At 34.9% G+C, this 20,072-nt stretch overlaps 3 long non-coding RNA genes across 3 annotated transcripts in view; 2 read left to right on the forward strand and 1 right to left on the reverse strand.

Moving 5' to 3' along the window:
* LOC309503446 overlaps positions 1-20,072 on the forward strand; it is a 411,057-nt gene that overhangs the window by 136,746 nt on the left and 254,239 nt on the right. The window lies entirely within an intron of this gene.
* LOC309503749 overlaps positions 1-20,072 on the forward strand; it is a 155,199-nt gene that overhangs the window by 133,629 nt on the left and 1,498 nt on the right. The gene's annotated exons all lie outside the window — the stretch shown is intronic.
* The window catches only part of LOC309503689, an 86,832-nt gene that overhangs the window by 62,408 nt on the left and 4,352 nt on the right, over positions 1-20,072 (reverse strand). The window lies entirely within an intron of this gene.

Below are 20,072 nucleotides of genomic sequence, written 5' to 3' on the forward strand. Positions count from 1 at the left end.
TTAACAGTAACTTCCAAAAGCCCATGAGAAACAAAGGCAGAACACCGTAACATCAGTTACCGCTCTTTGGCTTTGTTTTGGAACGCTCAAATTGAGTTACGGTGCTCTGCCTTTGTTTAGCCGTGCGTCAATATGAAGTTACTGTGCCGGTGTTCTATCAAATAATGCTACCTACCAGACTGTACGGTGTTCTGCCTTTGTTTTACTGTCCATTAAAATTAAAATTATGGTGTAGCTTGTGTACTTTGTACAGCTGTCATCAGTCCCTCTAACTTCTGATGTCCTCAGAGCTTTGTCCTGCACAATTGCGGTCAGAACATTTAGTATGGTCTGAACCCGCGCTCCATCGACAAACGTGCGATATCGATCGCGAAGGATTATGCAGAGTTAACAGAAAAACGTTACACATTGCCGTATCAGATGAATACAACCAAGAATTAAAGCTTGGCAAACTAGCTGGCAGAGTGCCAAAACTTCGCCTTCAGCCCCGCCCTAAACGCGGTCGAGTCAACGCTGGACTAATATATCTATGGAGGTATTTTGTCATGTCAAATGTATTAATAATGCCATCAGAATGCAACCAAAGCACAGGATAGCAATAAGTAGATGGCTATAAATAATTGTAAATCATACAAAATAAATGCCATGATCACTAGATTTTATACAGGTGTTACTATAATGATTTTGTTAATAGTTATCAGCAACCAAATATTGATCATGTGGAAGTTACTGCCTTTTGCCTTGGCATGACTTCTCACTTTTTGCTGACAATACAAAGGCAGAGTACAGTAACTTTAAAATAGTGGTCAAAAGTATTTTGTTTATTAAATTATTAAAATATTTTTTTATGTATATAATTTTCATTACTAAAACATCTATTTGGCAGATTTCCAGTGTCCTACCTATAATTAATTTGGCGGGACAACTAAAAATCTTTAAAGTCATTTTTCTCAGTTCCACACTCTAGCGACTTAAGGTCTTTTGCCTTTGTAGGGCAGTACGGCTCTTTGTACACAGCAAAAACTTGTGTTAAATTAACACTCCTGGGAGTGTATATGAGTCCACACTCAAGAGTGTTGAAGTTAATGAGATAATTAAGTGATTAATTTAGTGATGATTGAACATTATTGAAGACACCTGATGTTAACAAGCAGAATCCCTGAAGGAGAAAATCACAAATTGTAAGTTACCATTGTGGTGATGGGTGTTTGCTTTAGTTGGGCTCTTGACCCTTATATGTTTATTTTTGATTTTGTTTGGCTGTTGTATCTGAGTTATAACTGCCAGATGAGCAAAGAATAAAGTGATCTGATGGTGTTGGTTATATTATGACAATCATCATTTGAACTTGATCACTGAACTCATTAAGATCCTTCTTTCTGACTTTGATTTATGTTGTTGGTTACAGCATAACTGTGAATCTGCACTGTTAGCCCTTACTGTAAAAAAAGGACAATATCATACCATTTTCCATTAAAACAGTAATATACCATAGAAAATAAAACTAGCCTACAGGAATATACTGTGAATTAACTGTGCCCAAAATCAACACTCGGAGGCTGTTTTCCCAATCACACCCTATATCCTCAATCACTATTCCCTACATTAGTTCACTAATATAGTCCACTTGAATGAAAAGAAGTGAGTGAATTGAGACACTGATGAACACCTGATAAGCAGAATCACTGAACGACAGAGAAACAAGAACAGAAAAAAAGAGAAACACAAGAACTACAACTGACTTCCAGTTTACAAACCAGTTTAAAATTATTTCTTTCATACATGTGCAAAAGTTCTTGTTGAGAATGAACAGAGATTTAGTAAATAATAAAGTTTGTTGTCACCATAATGGAGATCAGTATTTGCTTTAGTTGGTCTCTTGTCCCTTCACTTCTTACCATTTATCTCTCTCTGACTGCTGTAACAGTGAGTTTATAAAACACATTTGTTATGGCAAGAAAAAGTCAAGAGAAAAGTCATCAGGTGTTAATAGCTGATGTGATGATGTCATAATCATTCTGAGCATGTCTGATTTTCTGTTTTTACTGTTACTTCTGTATATTAGCTTTGAACTTATGGGCATTTCATATGATAATCTACAACATGCAAACCAGCAATATTTCTGTAATCAAGTTTTCTGAAGAATATTGAAACCGTATAGTGCATCAAAACATTTTTTAACTCTTGCTTGACTCAGACACACACAGACATCAACAATCATCATATGAATCTCAACAATGGTGACGATCAAAAGTTTCATGTCGCAATGCATGCTGGGTTCCGGCATAGTATAAAACTCCCAGCATGCACTTCTGCATGAATAAATATGTTATTAAAAATGTTATAAAAAATTGCCACCATTGTTGAGATTCATGTGCTAATTTGTGATATCTCTGTGTTTCTACAAGACAGTGTAGCTCTGTTAATTTTGGTTATACATGATGTGTTAAAAAATTTGTAATTTTACTTAATTGCTGTGGTTTCACAGTGGTGTTAATGTAACACTTTTATTTGGGAACTAAACTCTGAATGAGTGAAAATTACTTCCTCAGTGAGTGAACAGGCAATATGATAATGTTGTCACCATAATCAACATAACCTCATTTACCAACTGTGTGTGCACAAGTGTGACTTGCAAAAACACAGCTCAAGCAGCAAAATACATAAACTAATGCTTTAGCATCAGCAACCCAACTAAAGCAAGCACTGATCTCTATAATGGTAACTTCAAACCAAACATTTTCAATTAAACATCTCAATTACAACTTCTGTAGATGTATGACAGAAATAAAGTCATACTGGTTAATAATAAGTGTAATAATGTGTAATGGCTGGAAGTCAGTTGTAGTTCTTGTGTTTCTCTATTTTCTGTTCTAACAGCAGGTGTTCATCACTAACGCTCAACAATCACTTACATATTCACTTAATTATCTCACTGCAACACTGTGTCAATGTTACACAGTAAATTCCACAGTGTTAAATCAACACTGCTCAGAGCAAATATGGTCCCACTCTACAGAGTGTTAAAGTAACACTAAAGCGGTGTTAAAGTTAATGAGATAATTAAGTGATTAATTTAGTGATGATTGAACATTATTGAAGACACCTGCAGTTAACAAGCAGAATCACTGAAGGAGAAAAGCACAAATTGTAAGCCACCGTTATGGTGATGGGTGTTTGCTTTAGTTGGGCTCTTGACCCTTATATGTTTACTTTAGAGTTAGTTTGGCTGTTGTATCTGAGTTATAACTGCCAGATGAACAAAGAAAAAAAAAGTGATCTGATGGTGTTGGTTATATTATGAAATTCATCATTTGAACTTGATCACTGAACTCATTATGATCCTTATTTCTGGCTTCGATTTATGTTGTTGGTTACAAAATAACTGTGAATCTGCATAAATATCCAGAATTTTTTATATAATATAAAGGATTTCTTAAAAGTTGTTTAAAACAAAAAAATCTTTCCTTTAGGCACACACAGACGTCAAGATTCAGTCTATGCATCTCAACAATGGTGACGAGCAGAATATTCAATTAGGGAAAGTAAATTAAATAGACAATTCAGATCATAATTTATTCATACCGCAATGCATGATTGGAGCCATTAATGAGTTGTGATTGGTGGCAGCCACTGCAACATGCTTTATTATTGTCACCATTGTCGAGATTCACAGGCTGATTATTGATGTCTGTGTTTCTAAATAAATTAATTTGAAAGTGTTTTGATCAGAACAATGTTTATGATATATTTTGGATTATAAGTAAAGTATTGATAATCATATGCTGTTAAAATCACAAAGCTGCTGGTAACAAGATAAACCAAACTATCTCAATAAGTTTCATTTTTCAGATCACAGCATGATTATGTCAAAACATAACCAACACTATCAGATCACACTTTTACTTTGTTCATTTGACTGTTATACATCAATAACAGCAGACAAACAACAGTAAAATTTAAAGAAAACATATAAGGGTCAAGAGCCCAACTAAAGCAAACACCCATCACCATAATGCTAACTTACAATTTATGATTTTCTCCTTCAGTGATTCTGCTTGTTAACATCAGGTGTCTTCAATAATGCTCAATCATCACTAAATTAATCACTTAATTATCTCATTAACTTTAACACCGCTTTAGTGTTACTTTAACACTCTGTAGAGTGGGACCATATTTGCTCTGAGCAGTGTTGATTTAACACTGTGGAATTTACTGTGTACTTTTTACTCTTTGTAGTGTGGATTTTCCTGTGGTGTTGAAAGGGTTAACAGTGTAAGATAAAAAGACACACCTACAAAATGTATTTTAACAGTAATAAACTGTAAGTTATAAAACTGTTTTATACTGGCAACACTGTTGCCAGTATTTTACTGTAAAATCTTGTTTTTTGGGTCACCGTTGTGCAGAAGAGTAGAGCTTGTGCTTCAGTCCAGGAGAAGATCTACAAACATTGATGATATGCTGCATGTTGCTTTATTTAACAGGCAGTGACTGTGAAGTTGCTGGTCCAGTGGGAAATTTTTATGTACAAAAGTTTTTTGTGGTCTCAAATGAAAGAAGTTCATAATAATACTTTGGTCGCGTTTTATTAGTGCATTATACCTTTTAGTTAATACATTTAAATGACAGTTGGTCAATTTAAAACAGTCGGTTTCTGCAAGTGAAATTACTTTTAACTCAGTTTTTAATTTAGTGCATTTTTACTGTAGATTACAGTAAATAACTGTACAATTAACAGTAATTAACATTGTTGCCAGTATTTTACTGTAAAAAAACTCGGTAAGGTCTAACAGTGTGCATAAATGCCCATTTTTAATATAATATAAAGGATTTCTTAGAAGTTGTTTAAAAAAAAAAAAAACTTTTTTTTCGGCACACACAGATGTCAAGATTCAGTCTATGCATCTCAACAATGGTGACGAGCAGAATATTCAATTAGGAAAAGTAAATTACATAGACAATTCAGATCATAATTTATTCATAGCGCAATGCATGATGGGAGCCATTAATGAGTTGTGATTGGTGGCAGCCACTGCAACATGCTTTATTATTGTCACCATTGTTGAGATTCACAGGCTGATTATTGATGTCTGTGTTTTAAATTAATTTATCTGATTGTGTTTTGATCAGAACAATATTTATTAAATATTTTGAATTATAAGTAAAGTACTGATAATCATAGGCTGAAGAATCACAAAACTGCTGCTAACAAGTTAAACCAAACTATCTCAATAAGTTTCCTTTTTCAGATCACAGCATGATTATGTCAAAACATAACCAACACAATCAGATCACATGTTACTTTGTTCATTTAACTGTTATAAATCAATAACAGCAGACAAACAACAGTAAATTTAAAAGTAAACATATAATGGTCAAGAGCCCAACTAAAGCAAACACCCATCACCTTAATGGTAACTTACAATTTGTGATTTTCTCCTTCAGTGATTCTGCTTGTTAACATCAGGTGTCTTCAATAATGCTCAATCATCACTAAATTAATCACTTAATTATCTCATTAACTTTAACACTCTTGAGTGTTAATTTAACACTCATATTTTAACACTTTACACTTTTGAGTGTGGACTCATATACACTCCCAGCCCCAGGAGTGTTAATTTAACACCACTCCATCTGAAAGCAGGTGATGGCGATTTACTACTAATCAAGGAACCGGCTTTACTGACGAGATGCGCCTAACAATATTGTGCGATATATCGCCCAGCCCTACTCAGAATGCATTGCAGCATGAAGCATGTCACCATTGTTGAGATTCATATGCTGATTCTTGATGTCTGTGTGCAAGTACAACTTTCAGTAGTCCAACATGTGTAAATGGGGTTTTAAAAATCATTTGATGTTCTGATTAAACTGTGCTGGATCTCTTGTTGTAGAATCACAACAATAAAACAAAATGAATGACATACTACCCATACAAACCTTACACAAAATATCAGTGAGTTAAGCCACTACATGACGATGCCTATACTCTTATCATCAATCAGCTTACAGCATCTGATTGCATTTTCTCTTGCTGTTCTCGCCATAACAAACAGACACAGCTGCCAGAGAAAAACTAATGTTAAAAAGTCAAGAGCCCGACTAAATCACACACGGATCGCCATAATGGTGACATCAAACCAAACTATTACTTTCAAATAAGTAATCAACATCTAAACCTCTGTTAATTCTCAATAAGAATTTCTGAAGACGTCTGACAGAAATAAAGTCAGTCTGGTTACTAATAAGTGAAGCTGGTAATGCTGTTTGTGGAGTTGTTTAAGATCTTGAGAGATGTAATGTATTTTATCTTCAGTTGATTTCATCCAAGGCAGTGGCTGGAAGTAGGCCTAGTTCTTGTGTTTCTCTTTCCTTCAGTGATTCTGCTTGTTAACAGCGGGTGTTCATCAATAATGCACTATCATTATTCAATCACTTAATTATCTCATTACCTCCAACACTGATTCAGTGTTACATTAAACAGCCTGTACTGTGCACACTAAGCAGTGTTCATTTCATCTGGGCAAACCCATGTGGGGCCTACATGGAAACCGAGGACAAAACTGTCTGGGTCCCAGTTAGATAGCCCAGGTCAAACCCATTTGGGCCCCACATGGCTGTGCTGGCTGGGTAGCTACATAGAGGACAAAAATGTCTGTGTCAAAAAACTGTCATAAAAAAATTCAGCTTGGGAGCACAGACTTTGAACAGAAGTTTGGTATCATTTTAAATAATACCCTTGGCAGATTATGCTGAAGTAAAACAAAATAAGTAAATCCCCCCCAAAAAAGTTATATAGGTTTAAGTTTATGAAAATTATTTATGAACATTATTTTATATAAAATATATATTTTATGAAACAAGTTGAACTCTAAAACGGCTAGAAAATCAAAGCCATAAATCTAAATAGGTTGTGTTCCAAATTTGAGGTTGATATCTCAAACAAGTAATAAAAACTCAGTGAGTGTTTTAGCGCAATTTTCTGACGTCATGGGATCACAACACTAAGAGATAGTAAATGAAAGAGAAAATAAGTCGCTCGAGAATATCCAAAAAAGATTTTGAAATATGTTATTTTTAGCATTTTATATGAAGCTATGGGCTATGTTTACTCTTACCTTTATTTTTTATTCATATAAAAATACCCCAAATCGCACGAAAATAACACCGAAAACACAAATTAAATCGTGCATTTATTAGAACTAGTTTCGGTGAAGAAATGTCACTTTCGCTTTGTTTATCAAGGCTGTCCAGAATCAGGAAGTGTACACAGGATGCGTGATGCAGAAGAGGTCATGCTGAATCACGTGTGATGATTGACAGCCGTGCAGCCGAATCATATTTCTCAGAGGTCAGATCTGAAGCAAATCAAGAAGGGGAGACAAGCTCCAAGCCCCGTGCGCTGTTTGAGCTATTCAGATGGTATAATTCAGTGGAAAATGAATAGGAATTGTATTCTGTATTGGCGAAATATTTTAGTAACATATGATAATTAATCAATATTTCTCCAAATATACCACAATAGTTTTATAGGTGAAAAGGCAATATTTTTCTTATTTCCCTTCATATAAAGTTTTAATTAATTTTTGAAGCATAAAGGAAAGATTTTTGATCAATTCTTTTTTTCTAATATTATTATCTTTCAACTCGATAGCTATTATGGTTGCCGAGAAATTTGCAAAAAACAGATTTTTTTCTGGAATTTCCAGGAAATTCAAAATCTTTTCCTGGATTTTTGTTGTGCGTTCCCGAGATTAGACCTTCATGATGCCGAAAACCCGAAGTCTCTAGGTGGTCTGGTTGAGGAGTAGATAGAAGTGCAAGATTGGTGCGCACAGACAGAACAGAAATCATGAGTTAACAATCGCAATTTTGTCCGGTGGAAAATTGCGCTAAAGTAAGATTTTGTTTGGGCGCAGTACCAGACTTTCCCCACTGGATGCCAGCAAAACTCCACTGGTCACACAGTGATTAGATTTGTTATTTGCAGTTTTTCTCTCTCAATATTACAAACACACACATGCACACACATATTTTTTTATAACACGCATACCGACCATACTCTGACATCCATACCAACACACCCACACAATTATCGTTGCATAATTTATCCAATTGGCTCTATAATATGCCAAAGCAGAAAACAGGAATAAAGCGAGTATTTGCTTTATAGGCCAAACCTGAAACAATGGCACCATCTGATGGTAAAAATGTAAATTTTGAAGCCTTGCCAACAGAATGAAAGCCTTTTAAAAAAGATTGCATCATTTTAGAGTTAAACGACCCTGGGATTAAAAAATGAAAAATAGTTTTTTTTTTTTTAAAGGAAATGGCAGTGAAATAGTAAAATTCCAATAAAAATGCACCAGTGGCAAATGACCGCTCTTGTTTGCCAGATCTGGGCCACAAGCAGGCCATAGCAATGCCACATGTCAGCCAAGAGCAAAGAAATAAACCAGAACTGGACCTTATCTGAGCCACAACGTCTGTGTATATTAAATATAGAGTCATCTCATCCTTAATAAGCCTGTTAACAAGCAGAATCCCTGAAGGAAAGAAGAGAAAAAACAGAAAAAGAGACGAGCAGAAACACAAGAACTACAACTGACTTCAGACACAGTCTTAGATGAAATCAACTGAAGAGAAAAGAAGACATTAAATCTGTGACGATCTCAGCAGAGGAGGATTAAACAACTCCACAAACAGCATTACCAGCTTCACTTATTACTAACCAGACTGACTTTATTTCTGTGAGACGTCTACAGAAGTTTTTATTGAGATTTAACAGAGGTTTAACTCTAATGTGTTTCATTTAAAGTCACCATAAGAGTGACTAGTGTTTCCATTAGTTGGGCTCTTAACTCTTAGTATAACTTCTGTCTTTTTTGGCCGCTGTGACAGTGTGTTTGTTGAACACATTTGCAGCAGCAAAGAAAGCTAAAGTGAACCGCGATCAGGTGATGATGGTTACCTGTTGATGATTTTATAATCATCATGAAATAGACTGATTCACTGATGATTTTGGACTCTAACAATTGTGTTGATCCATTAATATTGTCACATCACAAACCCTGTGTTACTGCAGCATGAGATCTAGCAATATTATAACAATCAGTTTAAAGCTTTTAACAAACATGAGATCAAAAGATTAGCTTATGCTGACACACACAGATATCAACAATCAGCGTATGAATCTCAACAATGGTGACAATCACAAATATTTAGATAAACAGATAAATTCAGAACATCACTGAAAAGCTATTAATTCACAACAAAAACAACAGCAAAAGATAAAAGCAAATATTTAGAATCAAACAAAATTATAGGACAATTCAGCTGCATAATTTATTCACGTTGCAATGCATTCTGGGAATTTTGCACTATGCTGGTACCCAGCATGCATTGCAGCAAAGTACTTTTGATTGTCACCATTGTTGAGATTCATACGCTGATTGTTGATGTCTGTGTGTGTCATATTAAACTTATTTTTTGTGCTCATGTTTGATGAAGTATTTTATCTTGTTATGATATTGCTGGATCTCATTCTGCAGTAACACAGGGTTTGTGTTGTGACAATATTAATGCAACAACACAATTGTTAGATTCCAAAAACATCAGTGAAAAAGGTTATTTCATGATGAATATAAAATCATCAACAGGTAACCATCATCACCTGAACTCATTTCACTTTAGCTTTCTTTGCTGCTGCAAATGTGATGGACACACACACTGTCACAGCGGCCAAAAAAAAACACTATTCACTGTTATGGTGACTTTAAATGAAACACATTAGAGTTAAACCTCTGTTAAATCTCAATAATAACTTCTGTAGACGTCTGACAGGAATAAAGTCAGTCTGGTTAGTAATAAGTGAAGCTGGTAATGCTGTTTGTGGAGTTGTTTAATCCTCCTCTGCTGAGATCTTCACAGATTTAATGTCTTCTTTTCTCTTCAGTTGATTTCATCTAAGACTGTGTCTGAAGTCAGTTGTAGTTCTTGTGTTTCTGCTCGTCTCTTTTTCTGTTCTCTTCTTTCTTCAGTGATTCTGCTTGTTAACAGGCTTATTAAGGCTGAGATGACTCCATATTTAATATACACAGATTTTGTGGCTCAGATAAGGTCCAGTTCTGGTTTATTTCTTTGCTCTTGGCTGACATGTGGCATTGCTATGGCCTGCTTCTGGCCCAGATCTGGCAAACAGGAGTGGGCCACACAAGGGCCGTCATTCCACGCTGCATGTGGGCCAGATCCGTATTCCACAAGTGCCAGATGTGGGCCGTATCCGGGCCGAAACAATGTTGCTATCTGGGTTGAGTTTTACCGTTTTAGAATCCATTCAGCCGAACTCCGGGTCTGACGGTACCACTTTTAGCATAGCTTAGCACAGATCATTGATTCTGATGAGTCCAGTAGCATTTCTTTCAAAATGACCAAAGAGTTTCAATATTTTTCCTATTTAAAACTTGACTGTTCTGTAGTTAAACCGTGTACTAAGATCGACGGAAAATGAAAAGTTGCGATTTTCTAAGCCTATATGGCTAGGAACTACTCTCATTCCGGCGTAATAATCAAGGAACTGTGCGGCTGTACCATGAGTGCAGCAGGCATAATGATATGACGCAGCGCCTGAAAATAGGTCTAATAGGTTAGACAAACTAAGTCCCGGTCACGTTGGAAGAAGTTACCGAGCTGGGGACTATTTTCAGGTGCTGCGTCATATCATTACGCCTGCTGCACCCATGGTACGTCAGCGGTCAGCACACAGCAGCTCTATTAGCTGTGATAGTGCAATGAATTACCTCTTTAAACAAGTTACATAATGTAACTGAGATAAGACACAAAAACATAGAGTAAACTGTAAAAAAAATGCTGTTTTGACAGAATAAAAGCTGTGGTTGCTAGCATTTTATAAACTGAAATAGTTTGAAGATGACTAAGGAGATAACAAAGCAAACAGTCACGTTATAGGCTAAGCACTTGCTTCTTTCACTTCTGCTCAACTTTGTACGACAGTGAAGACGTGGAACAAAGGCAATATGACTTCATCTGTTTTCGTTATGTTCATGACATACTTTATTGACGTAGATTCGTATGGTCATTGATATACCTTTATTTTGTTGTGTTTTGTGAAACAGATTATCAAAATTCGTAGGATCAAGAAGGAAGATACTGCCAAGGGAAAAAAGGGCTCATGGAATCCGGTAGGCTATTGAGAATTTATGAAACACGTCATTGCATTCTTTACATTTAGTTATCATGAACAATTACTTTTGTATGTATCTTTTTAGAACAGCAGATTTCAAACAAACTTGTCAAGAGGTAGGCTAAGTTTAAATTTCATATTGCTATAAATTATGTAGTTTTTATTTATTTATTCATTTATTTATTTATGTATTTATTGCTTGTTTCTTGTGAGAACTAATTCTTCAAAAAATGTATAAATATTACAAATATTTTTGTTTATAAATATTAATAAATTCACAATTGTCAATTCACAACAAATTAGACAATCCAATAAAGAACCTTGACTATTTCCCTGGCTGTCAATTGTTAATGACATTTTTTTTTTTCTTTTTGTGGTCTTCGATAAAGAATCAAATCGCCATTATGTTTATCACTGAAATAAAGGACACTTTCGTTTTCTCAGAGTTTTCAATGGGCAAGCACAGAAAGCTGGGACAAGTGCACCGGAGGAGCTGAAGAGTGATGAGCAAGACCAGTTACTGGTTAATTTGGCTGAAATCATCAAAGAAGTCGGCAAAACTTTCGATAAGAACCCGCGATACAAACGGTGTGTTTGATCATATATTACATGAAAAGGGGCTATAAAAACACAGGTTTGTGAGCACTAGTGAAACTTAAAGTTGTGTATGATTTGTGCTGGTCTAATTTGAATGATTTGAAAACTTATAATACAAATATATTTTGTCATATAAATATTTTGATTTATCTAATTTTCATATTTTAGTAAACGTAATTTCTCCGTCTAGGTTAAGATCCGATATGTTCCGGCTATGTAACCCACTTCTATCCAAAATAACCTTGAATTTGGTTACATGTCGTTTTTGCCAAAATAACTAATTTTCACTGACAGCCCACATTTTGCCTTGTTTTAGCCTAGACGTCAGGGCTGTGTTTGGCTGTGTTGTGCTTTTCTTTTCTTTTTTTTTTACAACAAAAATGAACCATCAAAAAAAAAAAAAAAAAGCACTATAGGTGACTTGATTGACTTGGACTAAAACGTCTTTTATACGCAAAATTGCTTGCTTGGGAGGGATGAGAAAATTCAGCTCGATCTCATGAAAAAACTTATCTATAGCACGAATTTTATTTCTCGTAACCATTTACGGCAAAAATTGTTTTTGCGTGCATATGATATGTAGTTTTCGTGTGCATATAATACGCACTTTATGGTGCTTATAGGCTACGCACGCAGTCCACACACCCCGAATCCTACCCAAGGGGTTTACAGTGCGTCTCTTATAAGCATGCAAAAAAATATTTTTGGCTTATAAATGGCACGAGAAATTAAATTTGTGCTATAGATATGCACTTTAATGAGATCGACACTATAAGTCCGTGGCCAGGGGTAAGCCTTGATCAAAGGAAAGAAGATTTAAATGACCTGAATATTGAGTCCGTCCGTTAGTTTACATAAAAGTACCCGTTCACTTTTACCCAAGCCCGACCAAAACTAAAATTGTGCCTACACTGAAAAAAATGATACTTTGGATTGACTTAAAAAAATTTATGTAATTTGTTACAGCTAATTTTTTTAGATTTTCTCAAATTGTATTTATGATTTAGTTAAACCCATAAATTTTGATTTAATGTCAAACCAAAATTTTAATTTTTTCCAACTCAACTCAACTCAACTCAAGAGTGTTAAAGTTAATGAGATAATTAAGTGATTAATTGAGTGATGATTGACTATTATTGAAGACACCTGATGTTAACAAGCAGAATCACTGAAGGAGAAAATCTCAAATTGTAAGTTACCATTATGGTGATCAGTGTTTGCTTTAGTTGGGCTCTTGACCCTTATATGTTTACTTTAGACTTTGCTTGTCTGCTGTTATTGATTTATAACAGTCAGATCTAGGGCTGGGCGATTTAAATCGCGATATTGTTATGCGCATCTCGTCAGTAAAGCCGGTTCCTTGATTAGTAGTAAATCACCATCACCTGCTTTCAGATGAAGCGGCATTTAGGGCTGATGACATAATTAAGTGATTAATTTAGTGATGATTGCGCATTATTGAAGACACCTGATGTTAACAAGCAGAATCACTGAAGGAGAAAATCACAAATTGTAAGTTACCATTAAGGTGATGGGTGTTTGCTTTAGTTGGGGTCCAGACCATTATATGTTTACTTTAATATTAACTGTTGTTTGTCTGCTGTTATTGATTTATAACAGTTAAATGAACAAAGTAAAATGTTATCTTATAGTGTTGTTATGTTTTGACATAATCATGCTGTGATCTGAAAAATGAAACTTATTGAGGTAGTTTGGTTTAACTTGTTAGCAGCAGTTTTGTGATTCTTCAGCCTGATTATCAGTACTTTACTTATAATTCAAAATATTTAATAAACATTGTTCTGATCAAAAGACATTCAGACAAATTCATTTAAAACACAGACATCAATAATCAGCCTGTGAATCTCAACAATGGTGACAATAATAAAGCATGTTGCAGTGGCTGCCACCAATCACAACTCATTAATGGCTCCCATCATGCATTGCGGTATGAATAAATTTTGATCTGAATTGTCTATGTAATTTACTTTTCCTAATTGAATATTCTGCTCCTCACCATTGTTGAGATGCATAGACTGAATCTTGAAATCTGTGTGTGCCTAAAGGAAAGATTTTTTTTTTTTTTAAACAACTTTTCAGAAATCCTTTATATTATATCAACAATTCTGGGCATTTATGCAGATTCACAGTTATGCTGTAACCAATAACAGAAATCAAAGTCAGAAAGAAGGATTTTAATGAGCTCAATGATCAAGTTCAAATGATGATTGTTATAATATAACCAACACCATCAGATCACTTTTCTTTCTTTGTTCAACTGGCAGTTATAACTCAGATACAACAGCCAAACAAAATCTAAAGTTAATAATATATGGGTCAAGAGTCCAACTAAAGCAACCATTGATCGCCATAATGGTGGCTTACAATTTGAGATTTTCTCCTTCAGTGATTCTGCTTGTTAACATCAGGTGTCTTCAATAATGTTCAATCATCACTAAATTAATCACTTAATTATCTCATTAACTTAAACACTTTTGAGTGTGGACTCATACACTCCCAGGAGTGTTAATTTAACACTGGAGTTTTTGCTGTGTACAAAGAGCCGTAGTTAACTGACAAGCTGAGCCATATCGCATTAAATATCGCTGGCGATACGTCCGCGATATTAATGCGATTTGGCTCAGCTTGTCAGTTAACTACGGCTCTTTGTAGTAAATGCCGCTCCATCTGAAAGCAGGTGATGGTGATTTACTACTAATCAAGGAACCGGCTTTACTGACGAGATGCGCATAACAATATCGCGATTTAAATCGCCCAGCCCTAGTCAGATCCCATCCCAAAGCAAACACCCATCACCATACGGTGGCTTACAATTTGTGATTTTCTCCTTCAGTGATTCTGTTTGTTAACATCAGGTATCTTCAATAATGCTCAATCATCACTAAATTAATCACTTAATTATCTCATTAACTTTAACACTCTTGATTGTTAATTTAACACTGGAGTTTTTGCTGTGTACTTTGGGTTGAGGGAAAACATTGAGTTGGAAAAAAATTTAAATTTTGGTTTGACATTAAATCAAAATGTATGGTTTTAACTAAATCATAAATACAATTTGAGAAAATCTAAAAAAAAATGAGCTGTAACAAAATTACATCAATTGTTTTAAGTTAATCCAAAGTATCATTTTTTTCAGTGATAGAGGGCATAACACTTACTTTGAGGCAAAGTGAAAACTTTGAGGCAAAGTGAAAACAGAAGGTATAATCTGAAAATCACAATTTTCCATTGGACCAATGTAAATATATACTTTGAATGAATTGCACTGATGTTTCACTTTTTTCAGTGTACGCCACAAAATAGTTATTGCGTGCACACACTGCTTCAAGTAATTTTGATCAGTTTGTGCAGCGGCGTATGAATTAAAATGCATTTCGTGAGCTTAGAATAGATTCTATCTCCACTTTTGGTTGAAATTGAGTTTTTGACAATCTGATCCATTAGGTGTTTATTAATGCATGTGTTATTTTTGTAAAAAAATATATTTTTAGCAGTCATTAATAAAATATTGTTAAAACATAACAGTTTTGCCAGCCGGAATGTAAAAACTTTGATGCTTAATATCTCAGTCAGAACTACCTTAAACGGAGATAGAACCTTATAATTCTAAGCTCACGATTTCTCAAAAGCATTGTGAGCTAAGTTGTTCATGATCAGAGACCATTGGTGGACAACAATGTTTTGGGAAACGCAGCCCTGCCCCTGGTCTTTTCAGTGTTTGGTTAAAATAGCCTAAATGAAAAACATGGTTTTATCAGCAATATTTGTTTCATCTCAGGCTTAATGATGAGTTTGCATGTGTGGCGAATAGAGAGACCTTTTGGAAACTTGCAGATAGAGTGTTTGAAGATGGCATTACCTGGGGGAAAATTGTTACACTGATCTGGGTCGCTGCAAATGCAGTTGTAAAGGTAATTGTTTTTCTTATTTTACCATTGTGGGTCAATGACATTTCTATTTTAATGGTCAAACTTAAATCAACACTACACAGCAAAAACTCCAGTGTTAATTGAACTCTCCTGGGAGTTTATATGACTCCAGACTCAAGAGTGTTAAAGTGTTAAAATATGAGTGTTAAATTAACACTCAAGAGTGTTAAAGTTAATGAGATAATTAAGTGATTCATTGAGTGATGATTGAGCATTATTGAAGACACCTGATGTTAACAAGCAGAATCACTGAAGGAGAAAATAATTTTTTTAAGACACCGTTATGATGATCATTGTTTGCTTGAGTTGGGCTCTTTGTTACAACTTTAACATCAACATTTTATTTACATAATAATTGAACATGTTTGTAGGTTTATACTGTCTCATTTATCATTGTAGCCTTGTTTAAGTAGATTTCCTGTATACTGTATATTTATTTTTGGACGGATAGTGGTCAATAAAGTAATAAAGTAATGGTATGAGAGAATGTCATAATATCATTGTGTTCCTGATGGTCAGTGTTAGAGGATCTGTGTAACAAATCAAGCTTAGCCTATTAGCCTGCCCTGGACCAGGTTATTTTCCCAGCATAAGTTGCCAGAGTAACTGAGTTCAAAATATTTTAAGTTTGCTTTATGAATCAGAATCAACTGACAATAAGTCTGACTAACCAAAATAAGCCTGGCTTGTATTCTAATCTTGTTTTATGGAGCAACCCTCAGATGTCACTCAAATGTGTTTGTTTTTGCATGGATAGAGGCTTGGCGGTTTCTTTGATTCTGGCTTAGGAATTGTGTCTTGGATACTGGAATACATCAGTGACAACTTACTGAGATGGATCTACAATATGGGAGGATGGGTATGATTTGATAAATATGAAAATAGTTGTATTAACATAGCAAGATCATACAAATTGACAAATTAATAAGAGTCATTTGTTATTCTTTTGTTAAACAGGTTAAGCTCTGTGTCTAGTTATACAATTCAGTGAGATTGTTGTGCTTCATCCAGCCTAATTTCCCTCTACTCTGGAGTCCTTTTCAGCAATCCTGGATGGCCAAACATGCATAACACAATAACATTTAAATAAAATCTCGTCTATAAGTGGATTTGACAATGCTTTTCTTTTATTTGAGTTGCAATATTAAACCATATTTCTTGATCAGTCTGAAGACTATGCTTTATATATGGTGCTAAAACACTCAACAAAAATATACTATACCTAAATTATTGCATTGTATATTTTGAGGATGCTGCACTAATTTAACGCTTTACAGAAAATTAATTGAAATCATTTAGACATTTGAACAATAGCACATGAAGGAATTAAATATGCTGATATACTCACTGAAAAGTAATCAAGAAGCAAGAAAAAAAATAACATATTTTGTGTTTCTGTAAATATTTGTATGTAAATATTTGTATGCAAATTGTATGTAAATATTTTAACATAATGCTAAATGCATAGTTTGATCCAACATGGAGAACTTACAATGAAAACATTTGAAGAACCCCAAATGACACATGTTGAAAATGTTGGCATGAGCTTTTAACAATTTTATTGACTTTTTGATAACTTTTTCTTTTTAAATTGGATTTAATTTTTCTATTTTTTCCTATCTGCTGAATTGACCAGGGGTGTGTTTCCCGAACAATGACAATACTTGCTGCTTAACTACTATAGTACAAGCATCGTTGGAGAAATCAACTAGCTAGTCACGACTGGTCCGTGTACTTTTTGGTCATTTCATTTCCTGTTTGGAATGGAATAACGAGAAATGAAAACCAGCTCGTTTATTCGTTTTTTAGTTTAGTTTAAAAAACGAAAAATTAGATTTTGGCTCGATTTTTCATTTTTCGTTTGTAGTTTACAAATCGGTTTATGGGTTCGATATTTCATTTGCACACGTGGGCGGCGCTGAAACGCCCCTTTCATCTGATTGGTCAAAACGCTCCGCCTTCAGTAAGCTACAAGCTTTTCTTTCTGTCAGGCAGAAGTCAGTACGAGTGCGGCACGGACAAATCATAGGCTACACTATAATAAAATGATGTCTGAAACCACCACTCACTGTTAACTATGCACAATATTTGAAGCAGACTATGTTGCTGCTCACGTAATTCGTGCTGCAAGCGAACCCATTAATGTGAGCCACAGTATATGACAGATTATTTTAGCATGATATATTTCCCATTGATAAATACAGTGCAAATAGTTCCGTCTCTTTGGATAAAAGGGAAGTGGAAATAAAAATCAATAATAGGCTGAACTGTACCATGATAATATGTCCGTAACATTTACCACTCTCGTCTTTTATTTACATCAGAAGGCCGGTAGGCGTGTGTGACGTATACATAATTTTGAAAATTGAATAGAAATAAAGATTATATTTATGAATGTATGCATGTGTAGCCTCAGTTCACATGAAAAGAAAGAGACAGAAAAGAGAGAAACTGTAAGTGACCGTACATTAGTACTGACAAAATTACCAGGTTTGGGATTAATTAAATCATGTCGGTTGAAGAGCACGGCATACCTTTAAAATGTTATTAGTTTTATTATAAAACTAATACAATTTTATTACATACTGAATTGGTCGATGTTTCTCTGAGTTTTCTTTATTATGTTGGCTTGAAAAAGCTAGCATATCAGAAAAAAGGTACAAAAGCTGTCACTGTGGCGGTACCTTTTCAAAAGGTACACCTTTGTACCTAAAGAGTGCATATAAGTCCCTCAAAGTTATGTATTGGTACAAAACGTGTACATATTAGTACCTAAATGGTACATATTAGAACCCTTTTGAAGGGTACTGTCCCAGTGACAGCTTTTGTACCTTTTTTTCTGAGAGTGTATGTTTAAACATTATTATTATGTAGTATTATTATTATGAGAAATTGACTCTGCCTAGAACTTAAATGCATCACCAAACTCAGCTCAGACCTTCACACTGGTCTGACTCGCTATATCTTTTCTAACTAGTGGTCTGGTCAGACTGACTTCCCCAAAAAATCCATTGACTTGCCTGCGTTATCTGAGCAATGAAGGCAGTAATACTTAATGCTGTCCACTAGAGGGGGCGACAGGATAATACGTCTTTTCTACTCTTTCCCTGTTTGCATCAGTTTAAATGACAAATAAACACATGAATTTCATTCATAAATAGGCATTATCTGTGTATGAGAACCAGCTTTACACTTCAAGATCTATCTATCTATCTATCTATCTATCTATCTATCTATCTATCTATCTATCTATCTATCTATCTATCTATCTATCTATCTATCTATCTATCTATCTATCTATCTGTCTGTCTGTCTGTCTGTCTGTCTGTCTGTCTGTCTGTCTGTCTATCTATCTATCTATCTGTCTGTCTGTCTGTCTGTCTGTCTGTCTGTCTGTCTGTCTATCTATCTGTCTGTCTGTCTGTCTGTCTGTCTGTCTGTCTGTCGGACTATAACAAACCATCTTTTTTAAACTGTTATTTAAAACGGTGGTCTGCTATATTTCACAAAGTAAGCCCATTTGTGCGGTCGTTGGCGTTATACGAGATGGTCGACATTCTGAATATGAGCCTACTGTAAAATTAGCTGTCTTAAAAATGCGGATTGATCATTGCAGACTTATTCCAGACGGCTCCCGGTGCTATTCGCATTGGAATTGTGTAATCACAGATTATGAACAGATGTTTTACACAACAAGGATATATTCCCATTGGGTTGTTGGGTTTTCAACTTTAGACATCATTTTTTAACTTTTATAGCTACTGTACAAACTGTGTTAAACTTAGCTAACTCTAATGTAACAGTTATGGGTAGGTCATCTACGCACATGTTACGGACATATCATGGTACAGTTCAGCCTATTATTGATTTGTATTTCCACTTCCCTTTTATCCAAAGAGATATTTGAACTATTTGCACTGTATTTATCAATGGGAAATACATCATGCTAAAATAATCTGTCATATACTGTGGCTCACATTAATGGAGTCACACTTGCAAGTCGCAGCAGCACGAATAACGTGACCAGCAACATAGTCTGCTTCAAATATTGTGCGTAGTTAACAGTGAGTGGTGGTTTCAGACATTATTTTATTAAAGTGCGTTTGTACCAGAGGTGGAGATTCCAGGGGTCAGAAAGTAAAAGTCCTGCCATATGTTTATTCCACCCATGAACTCACACAGCAAAAACTCCAGTGTTAAATGAACTCTCCTGGGAGTTTATATGGCTCCAGACTCAAGAGTGTTAAAGTTAATGAGCTAATTAAGTGATTGATTGAGTGATGATTGACCATTATTGAAGACACCTGATGTTAACAAGC

Source organism: Leuciscus leuciscus (genome assembly GCF_965113295.1).
Source record: "Leuciscus leuciscus genome assembly, chromosome: 1".
NCBI lineage: Eukaryota > Metazoa > Chordata > Actinopteri > Cypriniformes > Leuciscidae > Leuciscus > Leuciscus leuciscus.